The sequence below is a fragment of the Mauremys mutica genome, chromosome 1, assembly GCF_020497125.1.
Source record: "Mauremys mutica isolate MM-2020 ecotype Southern chromosome 1, ASM2049712v1, whole genome shotgun sequence".
Taxonomy (NCBI): Eukaryota; Metazoa; Chordata; order Testudines; family Geoemydidae; genus Mauremys; species Mauremys mutica.
This window is the reverse complement of record NC_059072.1, coordinates 302,996,117-303,018,531: the sequence shown is the minus strand read 5'-3', so window position 1 is coordinate 303,018,531 and position 22,415 is coordinate 302,996,117. Positions and strand designations below refer to the sequence as shown.

General features: G+C 41.4%; 1 protein-coding gene across 4 annotated transcripts in view; it reads left to right on the top strand.

Moving 5' to 3' along the window:
* Positions 1-22,415, top strand: part of ENOX1 (ecto-NOX disulfide-thiol exchanger 1) — a 495,678-nt gene that overhangs the window by 87,787 nt on the left and 385,476 nt on the right. For 2 of the 4 annotated variants that reach the window (XM_045012813.1, XM_045012820.1), the window contains exon 2: positions 7,132-7,205. The gene's annotated coding sequence lies outside the window, so the exon portion shown is untranslated. Of the gene's footprint in view, positions 1-7,131; positions 7,206-18,141; positions 18,214-20,759; positions 20,804-22,415 lie in introns of those variants that run through there. The other 2 variants (XM_045012827.1, XM_045012837.1) reach the window with 2 other exon arrangements.

Below are 22,415 nucleotides of genomic sequence, written 5' to 3'. Positions count from 1 at the left end.
AAAATGTTGACTGAAAAGCCATTTTTCACTGAAAGAACTGGTTTTTTTGGTTTGTTTTTTGGGGGGGGGGGGAATTGACCAACTTTAATACCTACTGTTTAAAAAGAAAGGCAGTTGCAAATTGGGCTTCTGATAATTTTTGATGCACCTGTGATTGTAAATATTAAGAACGCCCATACAACACAAAACTGAGCCTCACTTTAAATTCTGACTTCAATGATGGTAAAGCTTACTTAGGGCGCCTGTGAAAAATAGGGTGTGTGTTTAAATTCAGCAGGCTTGGAAGTAATGATTTTTAAAAATGCCAAGATGTCAAAACAACTAGGAAAAGATTGAAGTATACCAGCATGTAACAGTGCACTTCTAGTTTATCTGTTGCTGAATTTTTTCAGTTTAATAATCCTGTCTTCCAGGGTCTAAAGTGGTGGTTCTTTGTATGTAATGTTTTACTGTCACTCCACCAGGCATTAAAAAAAAATGCAATTATCTTGAGGAAACCAAATCCCTTTATTTCAAAGACAAATTAGATTGATGTATCTTACCATTCTCTATAGATTTCTTCATAAGCACATCACTTGTTGAAGTGGTACCAGACATTTTGTATATTACAGCAATTTGCATACATTCATTAAGCTGTACTTTGTAAGACTTACTGACAGGGGCATTTGATGATTTTTTGTGTGTGCGCATTGTATTGTGTCTTTACACAGGGCAATCTGTTAAATTATGCCTTTGTCCTTTAGTTTGTCAATATTGATAAATGAAGCAAATGTTAGTAACTGTGGGAGGGCTTTTGGTGTTCGCAGAATAAAGTGGAAGGCATGATTTGTTTGTGAAAATTGCAGTCAGTGACAGTAAAGAAAGAAGAGCACTACAAATAAATACTTTTTCCAGCTTGTTGTATATATGTATATGCTTTCAGGATGGCCTGCTGAATAACCACTTCAAAAATAAATGCTACTCGGTACCAGGATCCAGAATTGAACTGGTGGTGAGAGAGAAGAGGTTATTTCCTTGTGCTGTTCTCTACATCTAAACAATTAAATGTTCATGTTGTTTTCTGTCACTTTTGCAGTAGAGTACTAGGAAGGAGCAGCCCTCTGCAGGCTGGCTGATTATCTGGGTGGAAAAATGTGACATTTTCCCAAATTTTGCCTGCAAACCAAGTTCCACCTACTTGTGATACCTAAATAAGATGCCTCTCCTAGTGTGCTGTGCACAAGATGATTGTCCCTTTTGTTTATTGCACGCTTTCAGTAGTGCAACTATTTCAGCTGTGAAATAGTTCATAACGTTGACATTTAAATTGTCATAATGGAGCTTCAAAGTTAATTTCCATTTGAGATGAATGGCAACAGTTCACCTCCCTCAGACCTATTGTTTCAGGCTGTCTGCAGATTCATTTGAATTTTATTGTGGTGTTTTACACCCAGTTCACATTCTGAAGGCAATTTTCACAACTATAAGGTCCAGAGAATTAATTTTTAAAAATAAATCTTGGCCTCTAGAAACCAATATAGCAACCTCTAGGAAAAGTACTGGCTCACAGAGTCTTCCCAGTTCAACCCATGTGTGCACTTAATAATGTGGAGTAAACACTATGGTAAGAGACTGGGAATAAAGAGGAAAGATATGGACACCAAGAAGGGTAAGAGATGAGAGAGAGAGAGAGAGAGAGACAAGAGGGGAAAGGGAAGACTATAGACTGATGGTAAAGTAAAGGTTACCCTTTTGATCACTTAGGAAGTCTTCAGTTGCTCGTCCTGGTACATGTACTAAGTAGCTTATACCATTTTGCAGGTGATATTTTGCTGGTTTTTCACAGTAGCTTTAGTGGGATTTCTCTTTGTGATTCCTATATTTCTCATATCTGAAGAACTGACAGGTTTTGAGATCAGATAGAGCAGAGGTCAGCAACCTCTGGCACTCGGCTCGCCAGGGTAAGCACCCTGGCGGGCTGGGCCAGTTTGTTTACCTGCTGTGTCGGCAGATTCGGCCGATCGCAGCTCCCTCTGGCTGCAGTTCACTGTCCCAGGCCAATGGGGGCTGTGGGAAGTGGCGCGGGCTGAGGGATGTGCTGGCCACGGCTTCCCACCTCCCCCATTGGCCTGGAGCGGCAAACCACGACCAGTGCGAGCCGCGATCGGACGAACCTGCCGACGCGGCAGATAAACAAATTGGCCTGGCCTGCCAGGGTGCTTACCCTGGCAAGCCGACTGCCAGAGGTTGCCTACCCCTGCAATAGAGGATGCAGAGATGTAGTTCTATTGTTCATACTCCTTTATGGTGGATTCTAAACTTTCAAGTCTGTCTTGTCTGCATTTGACATAAACATTAAGAATGGCAAACCAGTATATAGAGTGAATAATCCTGGAAATTGTCATATTTATAAAGATTTCTTGAATACATAGAGCAGAGTAGTGTGTGGGGGAGTTATTTGTTCTTGTTGTTCTTATCTGAGTGTGTTTATGCATGTTTTAGCCCAACCCCTGGTCTCCATCCTTCCCCTCCTCCCACACAGAACATCAAATATGAGCATATGTGCCCTTTGAACACATGTTCATGCATACAGCTGGGATTATGGGCTAAAGCGTGAGTTTTGCTGTAAGGTGTTCTCCTACCTTCCCATCTCACAGTAAAGATGCCACTAACGCACATGTTGTTGAGCTCGTGTTTAGATAGTTCTCCAGTGCCATCCCACAACTCTTGGGGCCTGTGTGTTCTGTCCCTTCTACCTACTCACTTCCAACGCATCTCCTATGCACTGCAAGCTATCTGCTGTGTTCAGTGCGAGGAGCCCATCCAACATGTAAAGATTATCTACCACAAGGCTAAGGATGGCAAATCCAGCAACAATCTGTCTGTGTACTCTTACCACAAGGTATTCAACTACGTATTTACCGCTGCCCTGAGCATGGAGCCTTCAGTACTGCATAACATGCTTCTAAGCAGGGCACGTTTGATTTTTTTGTTTCTGTTTTTTTTTAAGACCAATGCAAAGATATAGGTGCACAAGACATCCCTTATTCCATTGCTTCCCTGGACCCAGCCCCAGTAATGACAGGCACACCTTTTGGTTGCTTGTATGGAGCCTGCAAACCAGCAGTGCCTTGAGTTCACTCCATGGGAAAATTCTAGTCCTTATCCTCATGGATGTTGTACCAGCCACACCATAGATGCAACTGGTGCAGTGGTATCCAGACAGATTTGTAGGCAGCACCAGCTTGCTTTCAACCTGCCAGATGCACACTCCAACACCATCTGCAACTGCTAAGTGTGTAATTAATCCTTCTTCTGCCAGGTGCTCTGTGGTGAGGGTATGGTTTCATAAGCCATGACAGTATGGGGTAAATGAGATCTCCTAAAATTATTGGGCACAAATACCCCATTGATAATCATATTATTTGGAGGGAATAAGGTCCCTGCTTGTCCAAATAGAGAAACATCAAATCTCCTCAGCACCCTGGTGTCATGCACGTTTCCTGTACATCCCACATTGGTGTTCATGAACCTGCCTTTGTGATTGACCAAGGCCTGCAGAACAATACAGTAGTACTCTTTGCAGTTGACATATTCATGTGCTCCTTGTGGTAGGCAAACTATGGGCACTTGAGTGTCGCCAGTGGCCCCAGCGCAGTTTGGAGACCCCATTCTCTGAAAGCCAGTTATTATTTCAGGCATATTAGCAATGTCTACCACTTGTGGGGAAACCACAGTATTAATGGTCTCACAAACTACCACCAGCACATCATTGACAGTTGACTTGCCAATAGTAAACTGTAGTTAGGGGTAGCCAGCTTCCAGATGGCAATAACAACCTGCTTCTGGACTGCTATGGCCTCCCTCATCTGCAGTCCTGGCCCTGGAGGGTCGGTAGAGGTAAGCTCTTTGTACAGATCCAGGAAGGTGGTCTTTATCATGCAAAAATTCTGTAGCTACTTCTAGTAATTCCAGGTTTGCCTGACAATGTGATCCCACTGCACCATGCTAGTCGTCCTGCATCAAAAGCACTAGTCTGTATAGGAAACCAAAGTTGCAGCATGCAACAGATATCTGCCGTCTGCCGTGAATGAGCTCTCCTCCAAGTCTTGTCACCACCTTCCATTCAGCAGGAAATGCTGCTGAAATGTCACTCACCGTCTTCTAGACCCTCTGTCTGTACCCTGTTGGAATAACAGTTCAGCCATAAGTAGAAACAGCTCATCCAGTAGTTCTGGATCCATGGCTTGGCACCAGCTGGAACAGACAGAGCCGGAAGTGCCTCTGCTAAATGCTACACCCCCTACCACAGGCCTTTCAAGATCCAGGGGTCCTACACATGCCTATCACAACATGTATTGTACCTCATCCAGTGCACAGAATGCCCCGATAACAGCTATATGGGTGAAACCAGACAATCACTGTGCTCTTGAACGAACTCACACAGGAAAATGATAAAAGACAAAAACACCCTGTCACCTGTGGGTGAACACGTTTCACAAAGTGACCGCTCTGTATCTGACCTATTAGGCCTCATCCTCAGATGAAACTGCACAACACTTTCTAAAGATGAACCTAGGAGCTTAAATTCATAACTTTGCTAGACACTAAAAATCATGATCTTCATAAAGACACTGGATTTATGCCTTATTATGACAATCCATAACCCACTAACCCCCCTTTTTGGTCCTGTGATTACAGGGATGTTAATGGGCCACTTCACCTTGAATGGTCCCTTAGAATATGTGTTAAAACTTATGATTAAGTCTGCAAGTCTGTCATGGAGGTCACGGAAGTCACGGACTTTTGCAGCAGCTGGTTCTGGCTCAGGAGCTGCCCAAGCCGGGGCTCGGAGCTCGGAGCAGAGGGCTGCGGGTGGGTGCTTACCTCAGGGTGGGGGGCTCCCACTGACATGGCCCTGCAGCTCCTAGGTGGTGGAGGGGCCGGAAGGGTGGGCTTCGTGCCATGCGGTGCCTGTGCCGCAGGCCCCACCCCTGCAGCTGCCATTGGCTGTGGTTCCTGGCCAATGGGAGCTGCAGCAACCAGCTTGTGCTCCTCCACTGCCTAGGAGCTGCAGGGACGCGGCGCTGGGTAAGGAACCCCTGCCAGCTCCGCCAACCCTCCCCGCTCCCAATGCCAGTGGGGTCCTGGGCCACCTCCCCCAGCACCTGTGGTGCAGCCGGACCGCCCCCCTTGCCCCCCCGAGCACCTACGGCCCCCACCCAAGGTTTAGGCATAGGTATTTTTAGTACAAGTCATGGACAGGTCAAAGGCTATGAATTTTTGTTTTCTGCCCGTGACCAGTCCATGACTTTTACTAAAAATACCTGTGACTAAAACGTAGCCTTAGTTATGATAAACTATCTGTTCAAGCTTATGTTTACCTGTGACACTCTGAGTACTTTTCCCAGACCTGAGGAAGAGCTCTGCGTAGCTCAAAATCTTGTCTCTCTCACCAACAGAAGTTGGTCCAATAACAGTTATTACCTTACCCACCTGTCTTTCTAATATCCTGGGACTGACAGCTACAGCCAGACTGCATTTTGCTAATTGGGCTGGCTAGCTAAGAACACATCCTCACAGAGGCCCAGGAAGGACAGACAAGTTCTTCTACAATACACCAACCAGTTCCTAGGGTGGCTTAATTTAGTAAGGCACTAAGAACCCTGGGATACACCCCCAAAACATATGTAACTGCAGTGTCAATGTTGATGCCACTAGATGGGAATGGGGCATGTGCAGCTCTCTAGTGTGGATATTTGGCAGTAGGTTTGGCAAGTACATGTGCATATACCAGGGATCGGCAACCTTTGGCACACGGCCAGTCAGGGAAATCAGCTGGCAGGCCGGGACGGTTTGCTTACCTGCAGCGTTCTCAGGTTCGGCTGATCACAGCTCCTATTGGCCACGGTTTGCCATTCCAGGCCAATGGGAGCTGCGGGAAGCGGCTGCCTGCACATCCCTCGGCCCACCCCGCTTCCCACAGCCCCCATTGGCCTGGAACGGCAAACCGCAGCCAATGGGAGCTGCAATCGGCTGAACCTGTGGACGCTGCAGGTAAACAAACCACCCCGGCCCGCCAGTGGATTTCCCTGATGGGCTGCGTGCCAAAGGTTGCTGATCCCTAGCATATACGTATGAGCCAGGATACACATACACTCTGCAGTGTAGACATACCCTTAGAAATCCTTAAGATAGTGTGGTAGACAAACTGATGGAGCCACCAGATAAGTGTTGGTACAGAATAATGACCATTCCCACCTCAGTCTGGCACTTGAACTGTTGTCTTTTCTGCTTTCTTTCTTTTTCTATCCCTTTCCATGTCAGTTAAGTCTTTTTTGTTTGTTTTTTTCCTTCTTCTGCCACATCTTACAGTTTTAACTGTTCAGTCTTTTCTTTTTCTTCTTTCTTTAGCAACTGTATAATAAAACTAATTTGTTTTGTCAAATGGATTATGCACTGCACAGTGCTGATATCTGTATCACTGTGTCAGAATAATCAGGAGAATTTATAGAGACTCTAGATACTAATTGTGGGTAAGTGCTATGCACATGCACATGCCTGAACATGTGTTTGCTTTAGGGACAGGAATATATGGAGCCAGATTATGGAATCCATAGTAGAATTGTCATATTTAACCTTTCTTAAGGATAAAATGGCAAACAAAAATTATGCCCTTTATTGATGCATGGTTCTCTAATTCATGCTGTTGCTCTGCTGCAAATCAAAGGCAGAATGTGGCTCAAATGTATGTCAGTTTGTAGGTTTTTTGATAGATTTTTATTTTCTGCCATACCACTAGCCATTGTACATATTGAATCTGTTGGTTTTAGTCTATCATTACTGATAGTTGTCGTACAATTACTATTCTGAAACTTGATGTTTGCAGGCACTATCCTGTACTATTTTTGAATTCCCATAAGCAAGCTTACTTAAAAGCTTTATGATACTGTATATATCTTATATTTAATATTTAATAGATTATCCCACTAGTCATCATTCTTATCTCCCACAACATGCATTGCTCTACACATAGCTGTAAAGGACAATATTTTAAACTTATTTCCAGATGGAAGTTTAGCAGAATGGTTTTGCTCTGCTTTTATGCCCAAACTATTTACTTTCAGTGACATATTTTTAATGTCTTTGCAGATCTTGGTCACTGAACTTGAAGCAATCTTTGGATACATGCTTCTACAAACTTGGTGAAGATATACTACAAACAGGTACTGTATAGGATAACTCCAGAGTTGGTCTTGCATTGTTTGGTTATTGATCAAAGTTTTTATGACTATTTGTTGTAATGTTGCACTTCTTAAATCCACTGAAAAATCTCAGTTGTCATTAATAGAGTAATGTGGTAGATCTTTGTATGCTACATTTTTGGTAATGTATGTAGTATTTGTATCGGAAAACAAAGAAATGCATGATGCACATGATTGTTTAGAGAGAACTGCATAGAACTAAATATACAGGTTTAATTTCAAAGTGGGCACAATTGTAGGTGTACATGAGCACCTAGGCAGTGGGGTTAAGATATAGCCCTGCATTTGGGCCCAGATCTTCCAAACTCTGACTTAACTTTGCTTCTGTAAGTAGTCTTGTTGATTCCAACTGGAATTATTCAAGGTAGTAACATTAAACCTATGAGTAAATGTTTGTCGAATCAGGGCTGTAGAGGGTGAAATCCTGGCCCCACTGAAGTTAATGACAAAACTCCCATTGACTTCCGTGGGGCCAGGATTTCTCCCAGAATGCCTGTGGCGAATGCACAGGCAGTTTTAAAAATGTGTACATTCATATAACTAAGCAATTATTAGATGATTTGGAGTTATTCAATTAGGTCTCAAAAGTTGGGTCATGCCTTGTGACACTTGAAAATATTGTGCTACTGGAGATGAAGAATGTGAAATGAGAAGATTTAGAACAGTTTATTCATCCAAAAGGATTTACAGAGCTAGATAATCTTTCTATTTTATATCTGAAGAGAAGCAGGGTTTTTCAAAGATATGGATTTGACAAACAAACTTTATTTGATCCTATATGAGGAGCTTAAAAGATTTAGAGGGGGAAAGGATGAATTGTTCTTATGAAATAAAAACTAGGGTCAGATCCAGGGTGTAGTGGTCCCCCAGGCAAAGATGGGATTTGGCAGTAACCTGGTTGTTCCTTAATAGGCCTGTCTTCACATGAGTAATTGGACATAGGTGACTCCTTATTTCTTGGGGGGCAGGATTAGGGAGGTAAATGGATTAGCAGGCTGAAACAGAAAGTCTGTACTAGCTAAAATAAGGGGGAACACCCAGTGAATGATTTACAATGGACAAGATAACAATGGGTAAAATAAGCCTGGAATATAAGGTGAGGTAAAGAGTAAGTTGCACATGGACAGTGCATGCTGTACAGTGGTTTTGGCAGTGACCAAGCCCATCCCAAAAAGTTTAATGAAATGTATAGTTTCATCTATAGATTTTAGTGTTTGTTGAAAAGCTGGAGAAGTACCATTATCTCCATTTTCTGGAGGAAAAATATGATTTTTTTAAATTAAAAAGATTTTTTAAATTTAAATTGGATTTTTTATTTAAATTGAATGTTTGTTTATAAAAATATTTACAATTAAATTTGAAATTTACAACTTATGTTAAGTCCTAAACTTACTATAATCTATTAAATCATTTAAATTAAACAGAAAAATAATACTAAGAAGTACATATTTGGTGCCAAATTCTAAAGAAACAGCACTGACCTGGTGGAAGTCACTCAAAATCAGAGTTTGCTGAAGTGCTAAACCAGCTTTTGACAGCAGTAACCTCTTCTGCGGGTACAGAGAGAATATTTTGTGCATTACAGTGTATTCAACTGGTTTTGTTCAGTGATTAGTTCATTCAAAGTTCAGAAACCAATAGGGACTTGGACAAAAGCAGGAAAGCTTGTTTTTCCTCTTCCAATCTGTGGATAAAATTTAGGTGCGAGAAGATGAGATCTACTAATTCTAAAATCTTGAAGCATAAGGTGACCAGAAAAAATCAGTTCAATTTGCTAAGCATAGAATAATGGTTTAGATAGATAGATAAACTGTTTAATAACTTTACTTTTAAATGCATAACATGTTTTGATAAACCTTATTTTCTTATGTATTGGGCACACTGAAGGTACTTTATTTAATTTTAAAAAATAATTAAAATGCTATTTTTGTGCATTTTTAATTGATTTGAAGAGAGCTTGACACAAATTGCAAGTAAAAATTAATCATCTTGTAAATAAGATATGCAACATTCACCATTTTCTAACATAATAAAAATGTAAAAAATAAGAATCTGAATAAATGCAAGTTCAGATATCTAATTGCTTAAATAAACGTGTATTATAGTAGTGCAGTAGTGCCACTATCGTTAAGGTTCCATAACAACTTTTATTTAAACCTAGACCTTTCTAAGTCCTATAATATTGACGTGCATTGTCAGAGTCCTTTGAAATTTGATGCTCATCAGGAGGGTGCAGTATAGGAATAGTGATTGAAATTTGGGATCATTCGAAATAGGGGTTGCGGAGATATAAACCCTGGAAAAAAACCACCTGTTTTTGAAAAAGTTTTTTATTTGCAGAGCTAGAGATAAAACTGTTGATGTGATGCAGGTCAAAATCATCTCAATCTGTGAAGTTTTACCCAAGGTCGTTTATGACACCCACTAAATCTTTGGGGTCCCCAATCTGAGCATGGTACATAAGAACATGTTTGCTTCTTTGCTTGCATAGATGTGTAATCCAGAAGGATTGTATTGTGCATGCACCAATAAAAAAAACAACCTTGAGAGGATTTCTGTGCAGCCACTTTGTACTTGCCTGGTTAGTTTGAGAGAATGTGTCAATGCTACTGCCTCTGGTGAACATCCCACCATTTACATTTCTAATCTGTACACCTGTGCAATAAAGATTTAATAATTCATATTGCTTGCTGCAAGTCGTCTCTGTTATAATGTGTTTTCATTTTATGGGGAGGTTTGCTGTGAACAGAAGAATATTTCTGTTGTATCAGCTGGGGAGGAGCCAAAGAGAGCAATTGGTGTGTGTATGGAGGTGGAGAGTGGCAGGACAAGGACAGGGTGTGGGGTTGTGGCTGCAGAGGGGTTGGGCAGTGAAGATGGATGGTAGGCAAGCCTTGGACTGGTTGTTTGAGGAAATATCTGTATTGTAATCCCCTGAGGAGCTGGGAAGGGAGGGAGTGGCTACTTGCTGAACTCAGGGTAGGTTAATGTGGTGTTTTTGAAGACCCATAACATGGAGGTTTGGAACTGACAGTGCAGGTACCTTGACCACTGAGAGAAGAAATATGTGCGCTGCCATAGTTCCAGCGTGTGGATTCCTGGATCGTGAGGTTGCAAAAGTTTGCGGGAGAGCAAGGGGTACAGCATGACATGGGGACTGCTAACTGCAGGCTGATTTGGGAGGAGAGAGATGGCCTGCATTGGCATCATATTTTACCCACCCTGCAGCATTTATGTGGTGCCAAAAGAAGTTGTGATCTACTGGACATTGGGTGATTCACTCGGGCAGAAATGATCTGGGACTTATTCCTGGTGTACACATCAAACTATGTCTGAGAGCATATTTGGACTGCATCAGAGATTTGTGTCCAAGAGCAGTGATGGCTTTCTCTGACTTGTCTGAGCGTCTACATAATTGCCTCAGTGACAATATGAAAGCTATTAATATGTTCTGGAAGAACATTTTTGGGGAAATTTGAGGGTTCATGGTGTCACAGTTCAGAGCCACTGCACTTTCCTTCCACCTCCCTGGTCCAGCGAGGGATATGAGCCTCTCCCTCCTGACCAGGGTATTTCCAGGCTGCACAGTTCCCTGCCTGCACTGTGAATTCCCCAGCAAGTCAGACTGCCTAAGGAGGCCTGCTTTCCCTTCTTCTCAGATGCTATAAACAGTGTCATTGCCCATGGTTTAAGGTTACCGTGCAGCTTTTTCTAAGCAAGCACATTTATTCTTAAGGGACAAGCATTACAGAGAAAACATGTTAAAACAATAAAAGAACCTACATGCATGTTAAGTTTACCAGAAATCATCCACCGCCTCTCTCCACGAGGGCTTTGGTAGATGTCAGTCCTTCATTAAGGATTGGCGCCTGCCCTTTGGACAGAAAGTCCTTTCCATTTGCTGGGTCAGAACGAAGGCCCAGAGTCAGTTTAAACTCTGGCTATTTATCCAAAAGTCCTTTCTTTGTCTGTTGGTCTCTGGAGAATCCAGTTTGAACCAGGATAATTTGAAACTTGACAAGGAAGTGTTACCTCTTTGGAGGTGTTACAATCTAAGTGAATTTGCCTAAGCCACTCCTCCCACCTCTGTTCTTAGACCCTGGAGAGGCTGTGGTTACCACGCTTCCCCAGGGAATTACAGGCAATCCCTGGATTCTATTGCATTCTGGAGGTACACATGCAGCTCTTCCCCTTATTCACACACGTCAGAGTCTTCAAACATACATCTCCTCATATAACCACGGCTCTGTCACACACCTCCAAGTAATCCATGTGTGTCGCAGGCCCAACTTCTGCCTCCACTATTTAGTGTAAGAACACCTAATACACTGACTGCACCTGGATTGTATATAAATAATTCCCATTGGTTACTGCCAGCTGTAGGAGAACAGAGGGAATATGATGTGGACAACTGATTCTTTTTTCTTTCTTTCCTTTTTGTCCTTTTAGTGTTAGATGGAATCCTCTGGGTGAGAGTGGGGCGGGGGGTGTAAAAGGAGTTAGAGAGCCTGTACATTTCAGCCACTGTGGGGTTGGCAAAGGAAAGTCTTGCACTTAAGAAGGAAGAATCCCATGCACTGCTACAGCCTGGGGACTGACTGGCTAAGCAGCAGTTCTACAGAAAAGGACCTGGGGATTACAGTGGATGAGAAGCTGGATATGAGTCAGCAGTGTGCCCTTGTTGCCAACGGCATATTGGGCTGTATTAGTAGGAGCATTGCCAGCAGATCGAGGGAAGTGATTATTCCCCTCTATTCGGCACTGGTGAGGCCACAGCTGGAGTATTGCGTCCAGTTTTGGTCCCCCCACTACAGAAAGAATGTGGAGAAATTGGAGAGAGTCCAGTGGAGGGCAATGAAAATGATTAGGGGGCTGGGGCACATGACTTACAAGAGAGGCTGAAGGAACTGGGGTTATTTAGTCTACAGAAGAGAAGAGTGAGGTGGGATTTGATAGCAGCCTTCAACTACCCGAAGTGGGGTTCCAAAGAGGATGGAGCTAGGCTGTTCTCAGTGGTGGCAGATGACAGAACAAGGAACAATGGTCTCAAGTTGCAATGGGGGGGGGGTCTAGGATAGATATTAGGAAACACTATTTCACTAGGAGGGTGGTGAAGTGAAACACTGGAATGAGTCATTTTAGGGAGCCGGTAGAATCTCCATCCTTAGGCCCGGCTTGACAAAGCCCTGGTTGGGATGATTTAGTTGGTGTTGGTCCTGCTTCGAGCAGGGGATTGGACTAGATGACCTCCTGAGATCTCTTCCAACCCTAATATTCTGTGATTCTATGAAAGGTATGTGTGTGAATCGGTCTTAATGGGGTGTTGCTGTAAGAGGGTAGAGTTAAGGTTGCATGAACAACTTTAACTGTGCATTTGCTGGTTTTCAGAAGTTTGTTTTGCTCTACTCAGTGTTCTGCAAGGGTATGATATATCACCAAGCACCTTAACTCTGCATTAACATAGTTTTTTGCCTTAGAATAGATATAGTGTACCCTTCTGGTTTGCCAAAAAAAGCATCATATTTAGTGTAAAAAGTATATTTGGTTGCACATCAATGTGTTTTAATGCTTACCAACTAATGAGAATCAACCTTTCTTTAGGAAAATAACTAAAAAGTACAAATACAGATCATGAGTAAAATCGATGATTTAAATCAAGGTTTTCTGTTTGCTGTTTTAAAACATGATTAAAATTAGAAGCAGCAAAGAATCCTGTGGCACCTTATAGACTAACAGACGTTTTGCAGCATGAGCTTTCGTGGGTGAATACCCACTTCTTCGGATGCAAGTAGTGGAAATTTCCTGGGGCAGGTATATATAAGCAAGCAAGAAGCAAGCTAGAGATAACGAGGTTAGATCAATCAGGGTGGATGAGGCCCTGTTCTAGCAGTTGAGGTGTGAAAACCAAGGGAGGAGAAACTGGTTTTGTAATTGGCAAGCCATTCACAGTCTTTGTTTAGTCCTGAGCTGATGATGTCAAATTTGCAGATGAACTGGAGCTCAGCAGTTTCTCTTTGAAGAAGAGAACCTACCGACCGCTATGCCTACCTTCATGCCTCCAGCTTCCATCCCGGACACACCACAAGATCCATTGTCTACAGCCAAGCACTGAGGTACAACCGTATCTGCTCTAACCCCGCAGACAGAGACCAACACCTAGAAAATCTCCACCAAGCATTCTCAAGACTACAGTACCCACACGAGGAAATAAGGAAACAGATCAACAGAGCCAGACGTGTACCCAGAAGCCTCCTACTGGAAGACAAACCCAAGAAAGAAACCAACAGGACTCCACTGGCCATCACATACAGTCCCCAGCTAAAACCCCTACAACGCATCATCAGGGATCTACAACCCATCCTGGACAATGATCCCACACTTTCACAGGCCTTGGGTGGCAGACCAGTTCTCGCCCACAGACAACCTGCCAACCTGAAGCATATTCTCACCAGCAACTGCACACCGCACCATAGTAACTCTAGCTCAGGAACCAATCCATGCAACAAACCTCGATGCCAACTCTGCCCACATATCTACACCAGCAACACCATCACAGGACCAAACCAGATCAGCCACAACATCACCGGTTCATTCACCTGCACTTCCACCAATGTAATATATGCCATCATATGCCAGCAATGCCCCTCTGCTATGTACATCGGCCAAACTGGACAGTCTCTAAGGAAAAGGATAAATGGACACAAATCAGACATTAGGAATGCCAATATACAAAAACCTGTAGGAGAACACTTCAACTTCCCTGGCCACACAATAGCAGATCTTAAGGTGGCCATCCTGCAGCAAAAAAACTTTAGGACCAGACTTCAAAGAGAAACTGCTGAGCTCCAGTTCATCTGCAAATTTGACATCATCAGCTCAGGACTAAACAAAGACTGTGAATGGCTTGCCAATTACAGAACCAGTTTCTCCTCCCTTGGTTTTCACACCTCAACTGCTAGAACAGGGCCTCATCCACCCTGATTGATCTAACCTCGTTATCTCTAGCTTGCTTCTTGCTTGCTTATATATACCTGCCCCAGGAAATTTCCACCACTTGCATCCGAAGAAGTGGGTATTCACCCACGAAAGCTCATGCTGCAAAACGTCTGTTAGTCTATAAGGTGCCACAGGATTCTTTGCTGCTTCTACAGAACCAGACTAACACGGCTACCCCTCTGATACATGATTAAAATTGATGATTTAAATCCATTTGATTTTAATCAATATATCCTGATGAATGGGGGAACCTCAGACAGAGAGAGGCCAAGTGTCTTGCCCAGGGTGATACAGTGAGATAATTTCAGAGCCAGCAAAAGACTCTCAGTCCTTTGCTGCCAGAATTCTAGCTGTAATGCAGCTGGTACAAAGGATCCTGAAATGCAAATTTTTCTGATTGTCTCTCCCTCATAGTTCCAGCCTCTTGTCACTTCTTTCCTTTCCTTATTTCTCTCCTTTTCATCTGTTCCATCTTCATGTTGTGCTTTAGTTCTATAATTTGTTTTTCTTCCCTGTTTATTTTGCCTTTTCACATCTTTAATGTTTTACTTGCCTTTTTAATTCATTTTGGTAGTGTTATACATGGGAGGGGTTGCGGATGACAGATGGAAATTCACTAGACCCAGTTTCCTTTATATATATATCTACTCTTCATGGAGCCTGTTCTAAAAGGAAACTTGCAGGCATTCTTGTAAGTTTCCCTTTGCATTCAGCTCTGTTGGGTGTCCCCTTTGACTTTGTGCCTTATGGGCACCTGCTTTGCAGTTTATGTCTAAACCTAACTGGAATAAGAACAAACTTGAACCTTATCCTATTCCTAAATAGAACTTAAACCTTTATTAAATGACCCAAATTCTCCTTTCTTAGAGGAATTTAAATTCTATACAGTGATCCTAGCGTTGTCTCTAATGTGACCCATACTTAGGCATGCACAAGCATATACATACTAATGGGGCTGCTACTTTGTCTGGACTGTGTTTTGTTTTGCCTTGTGTGTCTGTGCTGGGGCTGTAGCAGAACTCCTGGAGCAGCAGCAGTAGCTCTGACCTAGAAGTTCCAGTTGTTAGTAGGGGAACAGGCAGCCATGGTTCATCTGTGGACCTGCAGTCCTAGAACGGGGGCAAAATGGCCTTTTCCTGTCTTACTTCTACCCACCAATGCCCTTTCCCAAAGTGAGGTGAGTTGCTCTCCTTTTCTTACTGTGCTGTGCAACACCCTCAGTTACTGAGAATTATGCTCTAAGTTTTACAGAGAGACAACGTGCCAGAAGTAAAGCACTAAGCAATGTATGACTTCTTTGGCTTAGTTAATTTTCCATTGCTCCTGGGAACTACTGACTGCATGCACACAGCTGTTTGGGCAACACCCAGTGACAAAGTGATTCTTCACAAATAGCAAGCCTATAAAGCCATCAGTATTCAGGCTGTAGTGTATGGAATGCCAAGCACTGATGAGGCAGCCAAATTCTCTGAATCCTGTCATTTTGCCCAAGATTCCAGGAAGGAATGATTACATATGTGCACACATTCTTTGACAATCTACCAGGCATAGAGTATTTGTAAATGTAACCTCCAATGGAAAAATGGATTTGTATGATTTTTTTTAAACTAACAGTGGTTGTGTAAAAGTGCATTCCATCTGACTCTTTGTCTGAAGTACTTTAAAAGTGAATGGGATGCACTTTAGTGTTTATGGCACATATGTTTGTCAGGAACATGAAAGAAAAAGTAAAAGATATTGTGTCAAATTGACCTCAGTTTATGTCAGCATAGTCTTGGTGGAGTGCCCTGATGGCAAACTCTTTTGCAAGAGTTCAGGTTATGGTGGCAGGGAGTGGCTGTAAGTAATCTAGTTGATGAGGAGGGTGGATGTGATCAGCCAATGCAGTTCTAAATTGACAGCTCAGACTTTTTGAAAAGGCGCATAGCCAGGTTAGCCAGGGAATGCCCCAATTCAGCAGTTTCCCTCGAGGTTCCTATTGGCAGAGTTCTAGCAGGAATAAAAGCATCCCCACTTGCTGGAAATTGAATACAGAACGATGATGCCTTCCCTTCCCATTGGCCATAGAAGATTTAGATGGCATAAGATGGTGTACTTGGTCTGTTATTTTTTGAAATTAGCTAGCAAGAGACTGAAGTTTAATGCATGGAACTCTTGTTTGTTTAAATCAAATATAGACCAGAAAATGCCTCTCTGTTCATAGATGCACTTGTTACTAAGGAAAGGGTGTTGTCAGTCTTACTGGGCACTTGCAGTGTTAAATTGCTAAAAATTATTAAGTGAAGAAACTGGTCATTTTTAGGGGGGAAATCTGTGTTTCATCTGTGAAAGCCTGTGCAAAACAACAGAAGAGGTGAAAATTTGGCTCTTGTAACCTTGGAAATGTAACAGGCATGTTTTTACTGTCGCTAAATCTGAAATATTAAACACAAAACTGGTGTTAAATAGTGACCAATTGACAGAAGCCGGGAAATTCACGCTCAGGACTGACAGGGAATCAGATGAAGTGTGAGTTTAGGCAGCTTTTCAAAGAGCATATTAATGTCCTCAGTTGAGTGAGACTACTTGCTATCTTGTAATTTTTTGTAATCTGTCCTAAGTTTTCTGAGTGGAGTCTAACCTGTAGTCACAAGGCTGAATCCTGAGCCCTGCTCTGGCCATTTTGCGCTCTCCAGTGGTGCATGCTGGTCAGAAAAATGGCAGATCTTCCTGGGTAGCATGTGTAAAATCTGTGTAGCTGATTCCTACACCACCTCCAGCCCCTTCTTGGCCTCTGGAGTAAGGCAGTCCTGGGGGTGGGGAGAATGAGGGATGGTCAAAACATAGAACTGTAGTTTGTGCACTAGATCCTTGGGGCCATATCCAACTGGATATAGTTTAGAACAAACTTGAGGCTGCTGCAGTCTACAACAGGGGCTGAAACAGACCCCAGCCAGCCAATAATAGAGAAGCTGAAAACAGCTTCTTTGTTCCCTCCTATCCAGATGTACCAACCTCTTACCTTGAGCCCTGATCCAAACAACTCCCTTTCACTTCAGTGGGCTTTGAACAAGGCTCCTGGTGCACCTGGGGATTGAGGCAATACTGTATTTTAGTTAATGCCAATGGGCAGTAGCAGTTTTGAACGTTTGTTTAGATAAAGCATCAGTTTCTGCAGTTTTCCCATGATTTGTAATTTACCCTTTGCTTTCTAAAATAGGTAACCATTCCGGATTTTCTATCAGAGAATATATTTCTGCTGTGATGTACCCTATATTTAACAAAGTTGTGCAAAAATAGTACCTGTTGACAATTTTATTTATCTTATGCTGTACTTTTTGGGTTAGGTGTTGCAAATATTTGTCTCTGTTAGCAATGCTAGAAAGTGTGTTTAGAGTGGAGGATTACAAGCTGCAATACTTGGTTTAGTAATTCAAGTCTGAAAGCAATTCTTCCCTGTGATTCACAGGAACAATTGTGGGCGAGTCACAGTGCGAAATACGCCGTATTTTATCAAGTACCATACTATACTATAAATTGAAGATGTCAGTACTGCATTACACAACTGTCAGACTTTAAATTAGAGCAATAAATAGGAACTTTGAAATTGTCTTGGTTAATATTGCTAACCATTTATAGTTCTAGTGAAACCAAACACAGATTTCATTTTGAACTAAGAAAAGTAAAGGAAAATGAGTATAGTCCTTCTACTTCTGCAACTTGATTATTAAGGTGTGCGTATAGTAAATATACGGTACCATCATGGTGCAAGTGAATTTGGATCACCTAGTAAAATCCAGATAACTGGATTATTATGTAACTTCACCAATCATAACTGTTTCTCAGTGACAATCTCTCATCCTGTAAACAGTTACTGCGTGTCATGCATGCACGGTGGTGCATGTAATCCAATATATTTACACACTCAATATAGATAATGAAAGGCTTCTTACACGACCATTGAAGGAACTGATACAAAGCAATTGCTTAACAGGTGTGGTTGTCTACTAATTCTATTGCGCCTTTGTACTTGGTGTATTTGGGGATATTTTGAGGCTGTCTCTTAAAATAGAATGTAAATATACATACTCATATTCTACATACTTTCTATATAGATATTGATCTTGTACTCTTTATATATTCTGGCCCCAATGTAGCACAGTGATATATGTTGATATTTAATTCATTACATTATGATTGGATCCATATTATTCTAGTCACTGTGGTTAACATAGGACATGAGTAACACATTGTTTTGTGTGAAGACAGCCTACTAACCAGAGGGTGCCATAAATTGGTCACTGGCAGTAAGTCACTTCGATGATGATGAACCATGGCTAATGTCAACTTTTTGAACAGCTTACTCTTTCTGCCCTTGAAAACTGCCTCTTGTAGAAGCTAAATTTGAAAATGTAAATATGATGTGATTTGTTTGTTGTGATGTGATTTAATTAGGTCAATAGATGGAGGCAAAGAAAAATTAGACAATTAAAAACAGTTAAAAATGGAGCCACTTTCTTGAGAAATTCTCTACCAATAGAGTTTTGAGAAATCGAGCTTTTTTATTTTTGGAAATAGAGAGGGATGAAAAGTGGGCTTACAAGGTTGACAGAAGAAGGAGTAAGGAGTAATGGTCTCAAGTTGCAGTGGGGGAGGTTTAGGTTGGATATTAGGAAAAACTTTTTCACTCAGAGAGTGGTGAAGCACTGGAATGGGTTACCTAGGGAGGTGGTGGAATCTCCTTCCTTAGAGGTTTTTAAGGTCAGGCTTGACAAAGCCCTGGCTGGAATGATTTAGTTGGGAATTGGTCCTGCTTTGAGCAGGGGGTCGGACTAGATGACCTCCTGAGGTCCCTTCCAACCCTGATATTCTATGATTCTATGATTCTAAGGTAACGCTGGTTACAGCTTCAATTATGGAAAGATTACTTATCTCCATAATTACCGTTATATTAACAGAAAGTTTTCATTTATTTATTTTGAAGTGTTCTTTGTTTACAAACCATCTAAAGAGTTCTAAAGTTTGAAAATCACTGGTCTCTTATCTTGGGTCTATGGTAAGGAATAAGTTTCAGCTTAATATTGCAGATATGCTCTGACCTACCTGGGGAAGAGCAAAGGTTGATTAAATTCACAAAATAAGGTTCTTTCCAGTTTTCTAAATATGTTACTTGGCTTAAAATTAATGCAATTATTTACTAGTCACACACATGCTAATGAATCCTGATAGTCTAAATTGGCCCATTGTGAAGAACTTCACTGTCATCTCCATTATTACCCTGGCATTTTCCCGAAAAGGAAATAATTACTCTAGTGTTTATACATGTAAAGCAAAATGCTTTTGGATTTTTTTAATACATTCAATTTCAGGTTACCATTAATTTAATTACATTTAATTAGTAAGACAATAAAAGAGCCACTGTATTTTTGCAAGCCTGTTTTCTAAACTTAAATCCCTCAGAGACCTGAGAGAAACTGGTTGTGTTAAACAACAGCTGAATAGGTTTGGGGGCAAAAAAGAGACTATTGTACTGAAGCTGAGGGCTGAGTTTCCAAATGAGGGTCTATTATATTATGTAAGAATGAGCTCTTAGGAAAACATTTACAAAAATGTAGATTAAAAGAGTTTGGGTATTAATATGATTATTCTTTTTAGGTTTGAGTCAATATTAACTATGTGCAGCCAGTAGCTTCCGCTAATAATGAAAATAAAATATTTATATTAGTAAATTCATTTAAACTGTAAAATATTGAAATTTTTTAATATGCCAAGTGATACTGGTTTGTAAAAACTCAGATTATTTTACAATTATAATTATCAACAATTGTGGGTATATCTTTACTTTCAAAAAGAATGGACTGGGATGTTAAATAGTGGCTAGCTTTAGCCCTCCAAGTTTTTTTTTTTAAAAGCTTTGTAGAGTCCTGGGTAAGAATCCCCCTTGACTTGCAAGACAGACACAGCTGTAACATGAGCAGGGATAGATGGAGTACCAGTCTAGCTGAAGAGATTTCTGGCCTAAGGCTATTTCAGGCAGGAAAATGGATACTTTGTTTAAAAAAAAAACCTACAGGGCAATGTTAAGCTATTTGCAGACAGCTGCATGTTCAGCCTTTTTGGACAGTATGGTTAAGTGGTTAATTAAGTGGACAAGTCAGATCTCAGCAGGCCCTCAGGGAGAAGGCTGCCAGTACCTCAGCTTCCCATGAAAATTTTGGCAGCTGTGGGTCTGATGCCATAGTAATCTCATCTTGCAGAGTGGCTATGTGTGTGATCTTCTGATATGGCTTCTCAAACCAATTTTATTGGATTTCCCCCAGTCGCTGCCACCCACAGGCAAACATTTAAAAAAAATGCAACTTTTGAAACCAAAATTCCACTGCAGTGACTTTTTGTATTTTTCCCCATTGTACATAACTAATAACATACTTGTGAATAAGTGAAGATTGTTCTTGTAATTGCTCTGACCCTCTTACCCAATTCATTCAGTGACACAAGCTGTAGATTATGACCTAACAATTGTTTCCTTGACGACAAATTGCAGTACTACAAGCTGCATGTTCAGGCATCAGTGGATGAATCAGGTAAGAGCAGGAGGTTGATTAAAAAAGGAGAAACTGCCTACTTTCACAAAGGAATCAGTACTGAAGGGGAAACATTTGTAGGAGCGTGGCCCAGAGCCTTAATGAAACATGATAACACACCTAGAGTTTTAGGTGCTTCCAAGGTGCCCTCAATATCCCCATGTTATCTAAGTACAGAAGTATCTGTGTATCTTGGAACTGGGGACACTTTGCAAGTAACTAAACAAATAAATAGTCAGGGCTAGTTCTTCATCTTCAGTGGAGCTACCAAATGTCACCAGCTGAGGATCTGGCCCAATGAATTTAACTGCAAAAAACTGAGGGTATCCGTGTATTTCCTAACCCACATTCCACTAAATAATGCAGCAGTAGGCTTGTAAACTCTTTTGCACTGAGACACTGTATTTCTTTGTATTTGTACAGTAGCTAGTACAATGGGGCCTCTGAGTCCTGCAATATTGAATATATAATAAAGCTTTTTAAAGTATATTCTGTAGCATACAGCACTGTAGAACACAGTCATTTTAATTAAGGTTTATCGTGTCAATATTTGCATCTTGAAAGGTCTTTGCACAATTAGTGCCATAAAATGGATCTGGTTCTGATCTCACACTAGCATAAATCTGGAATAACTCAATTAAAATTAGTGGAGTTGCGCCAGTTTTATAGTACAAGAGAGATCAGAATCAAGCCCAGTTATTTCAGTGGGGGTTTTCAGATCAAAAGTCATCTTTTCAAAAAGCCCCAAATTAAAATGTTACACAATATACTGTATCACAACAGCTTTAAGGGAATATGTAGTTATTTGGGGTAAATGTTTTACGATTCCAGAAAAAAAACAAAAAACCCAAAACCCCTCAGCACTTACCTCAATAATAGTTAATTTCATTCTCATCATGAGAGCTTGCATTGGGAATATTGTGCATTGCCTTAGCTCAGATGTTATTTCCAATAAATATGGAAATAATGGCTCACAGTGCTGCAACCTGTTAGGAGATCTCGTGGGAAATCTCATAAGATTACGTGATGGGTTTGAAATTAATCCATGTCCCCACTGTATTTACACAATATACTATTGTTTCTCTGCCTGCTCACAGGGAAAGGTAAACACTGCAGTCCTAAATTGGTAGGGAACCTGCAGCAATAAATTCTCCCAGTAGGAACTAAATTTCTTTGTATTAAAGCAAGCAATAGACAAAATAGATTATGTACCTTTTTTACACTATGGACATCAGGCATACCGCTGTTTGTCCTTTTAAATTACAGTTTGTAACTCTCTTATTTGCATCACTTTCTGCAGACATTAATTTGCATTATCCTTATCAAAATCTGAAGGAAATAAAGAAGGATTAAAAGTGAATGAAGAGCATCTTCCTTTTATTAGTGGATGTTGCCCCGGCGTGTACCTACCATCTGTCATTCTTAGCCCGCTTCTGTTCAGGTTTGCAGGGCTGTGACTCTTTTAGCCAAACCAATCTCCCCATTGACTTTACCAAGGTGCAGCACGGATTATCAAGCCAGAGATACTTTGTCAGACCTGTAGCCAGTGAATCACCCTGTGACACTGGCTGACCAGGTGCCAGCTCTTGCCAAGGTTTTAGGCCTTAGCCGA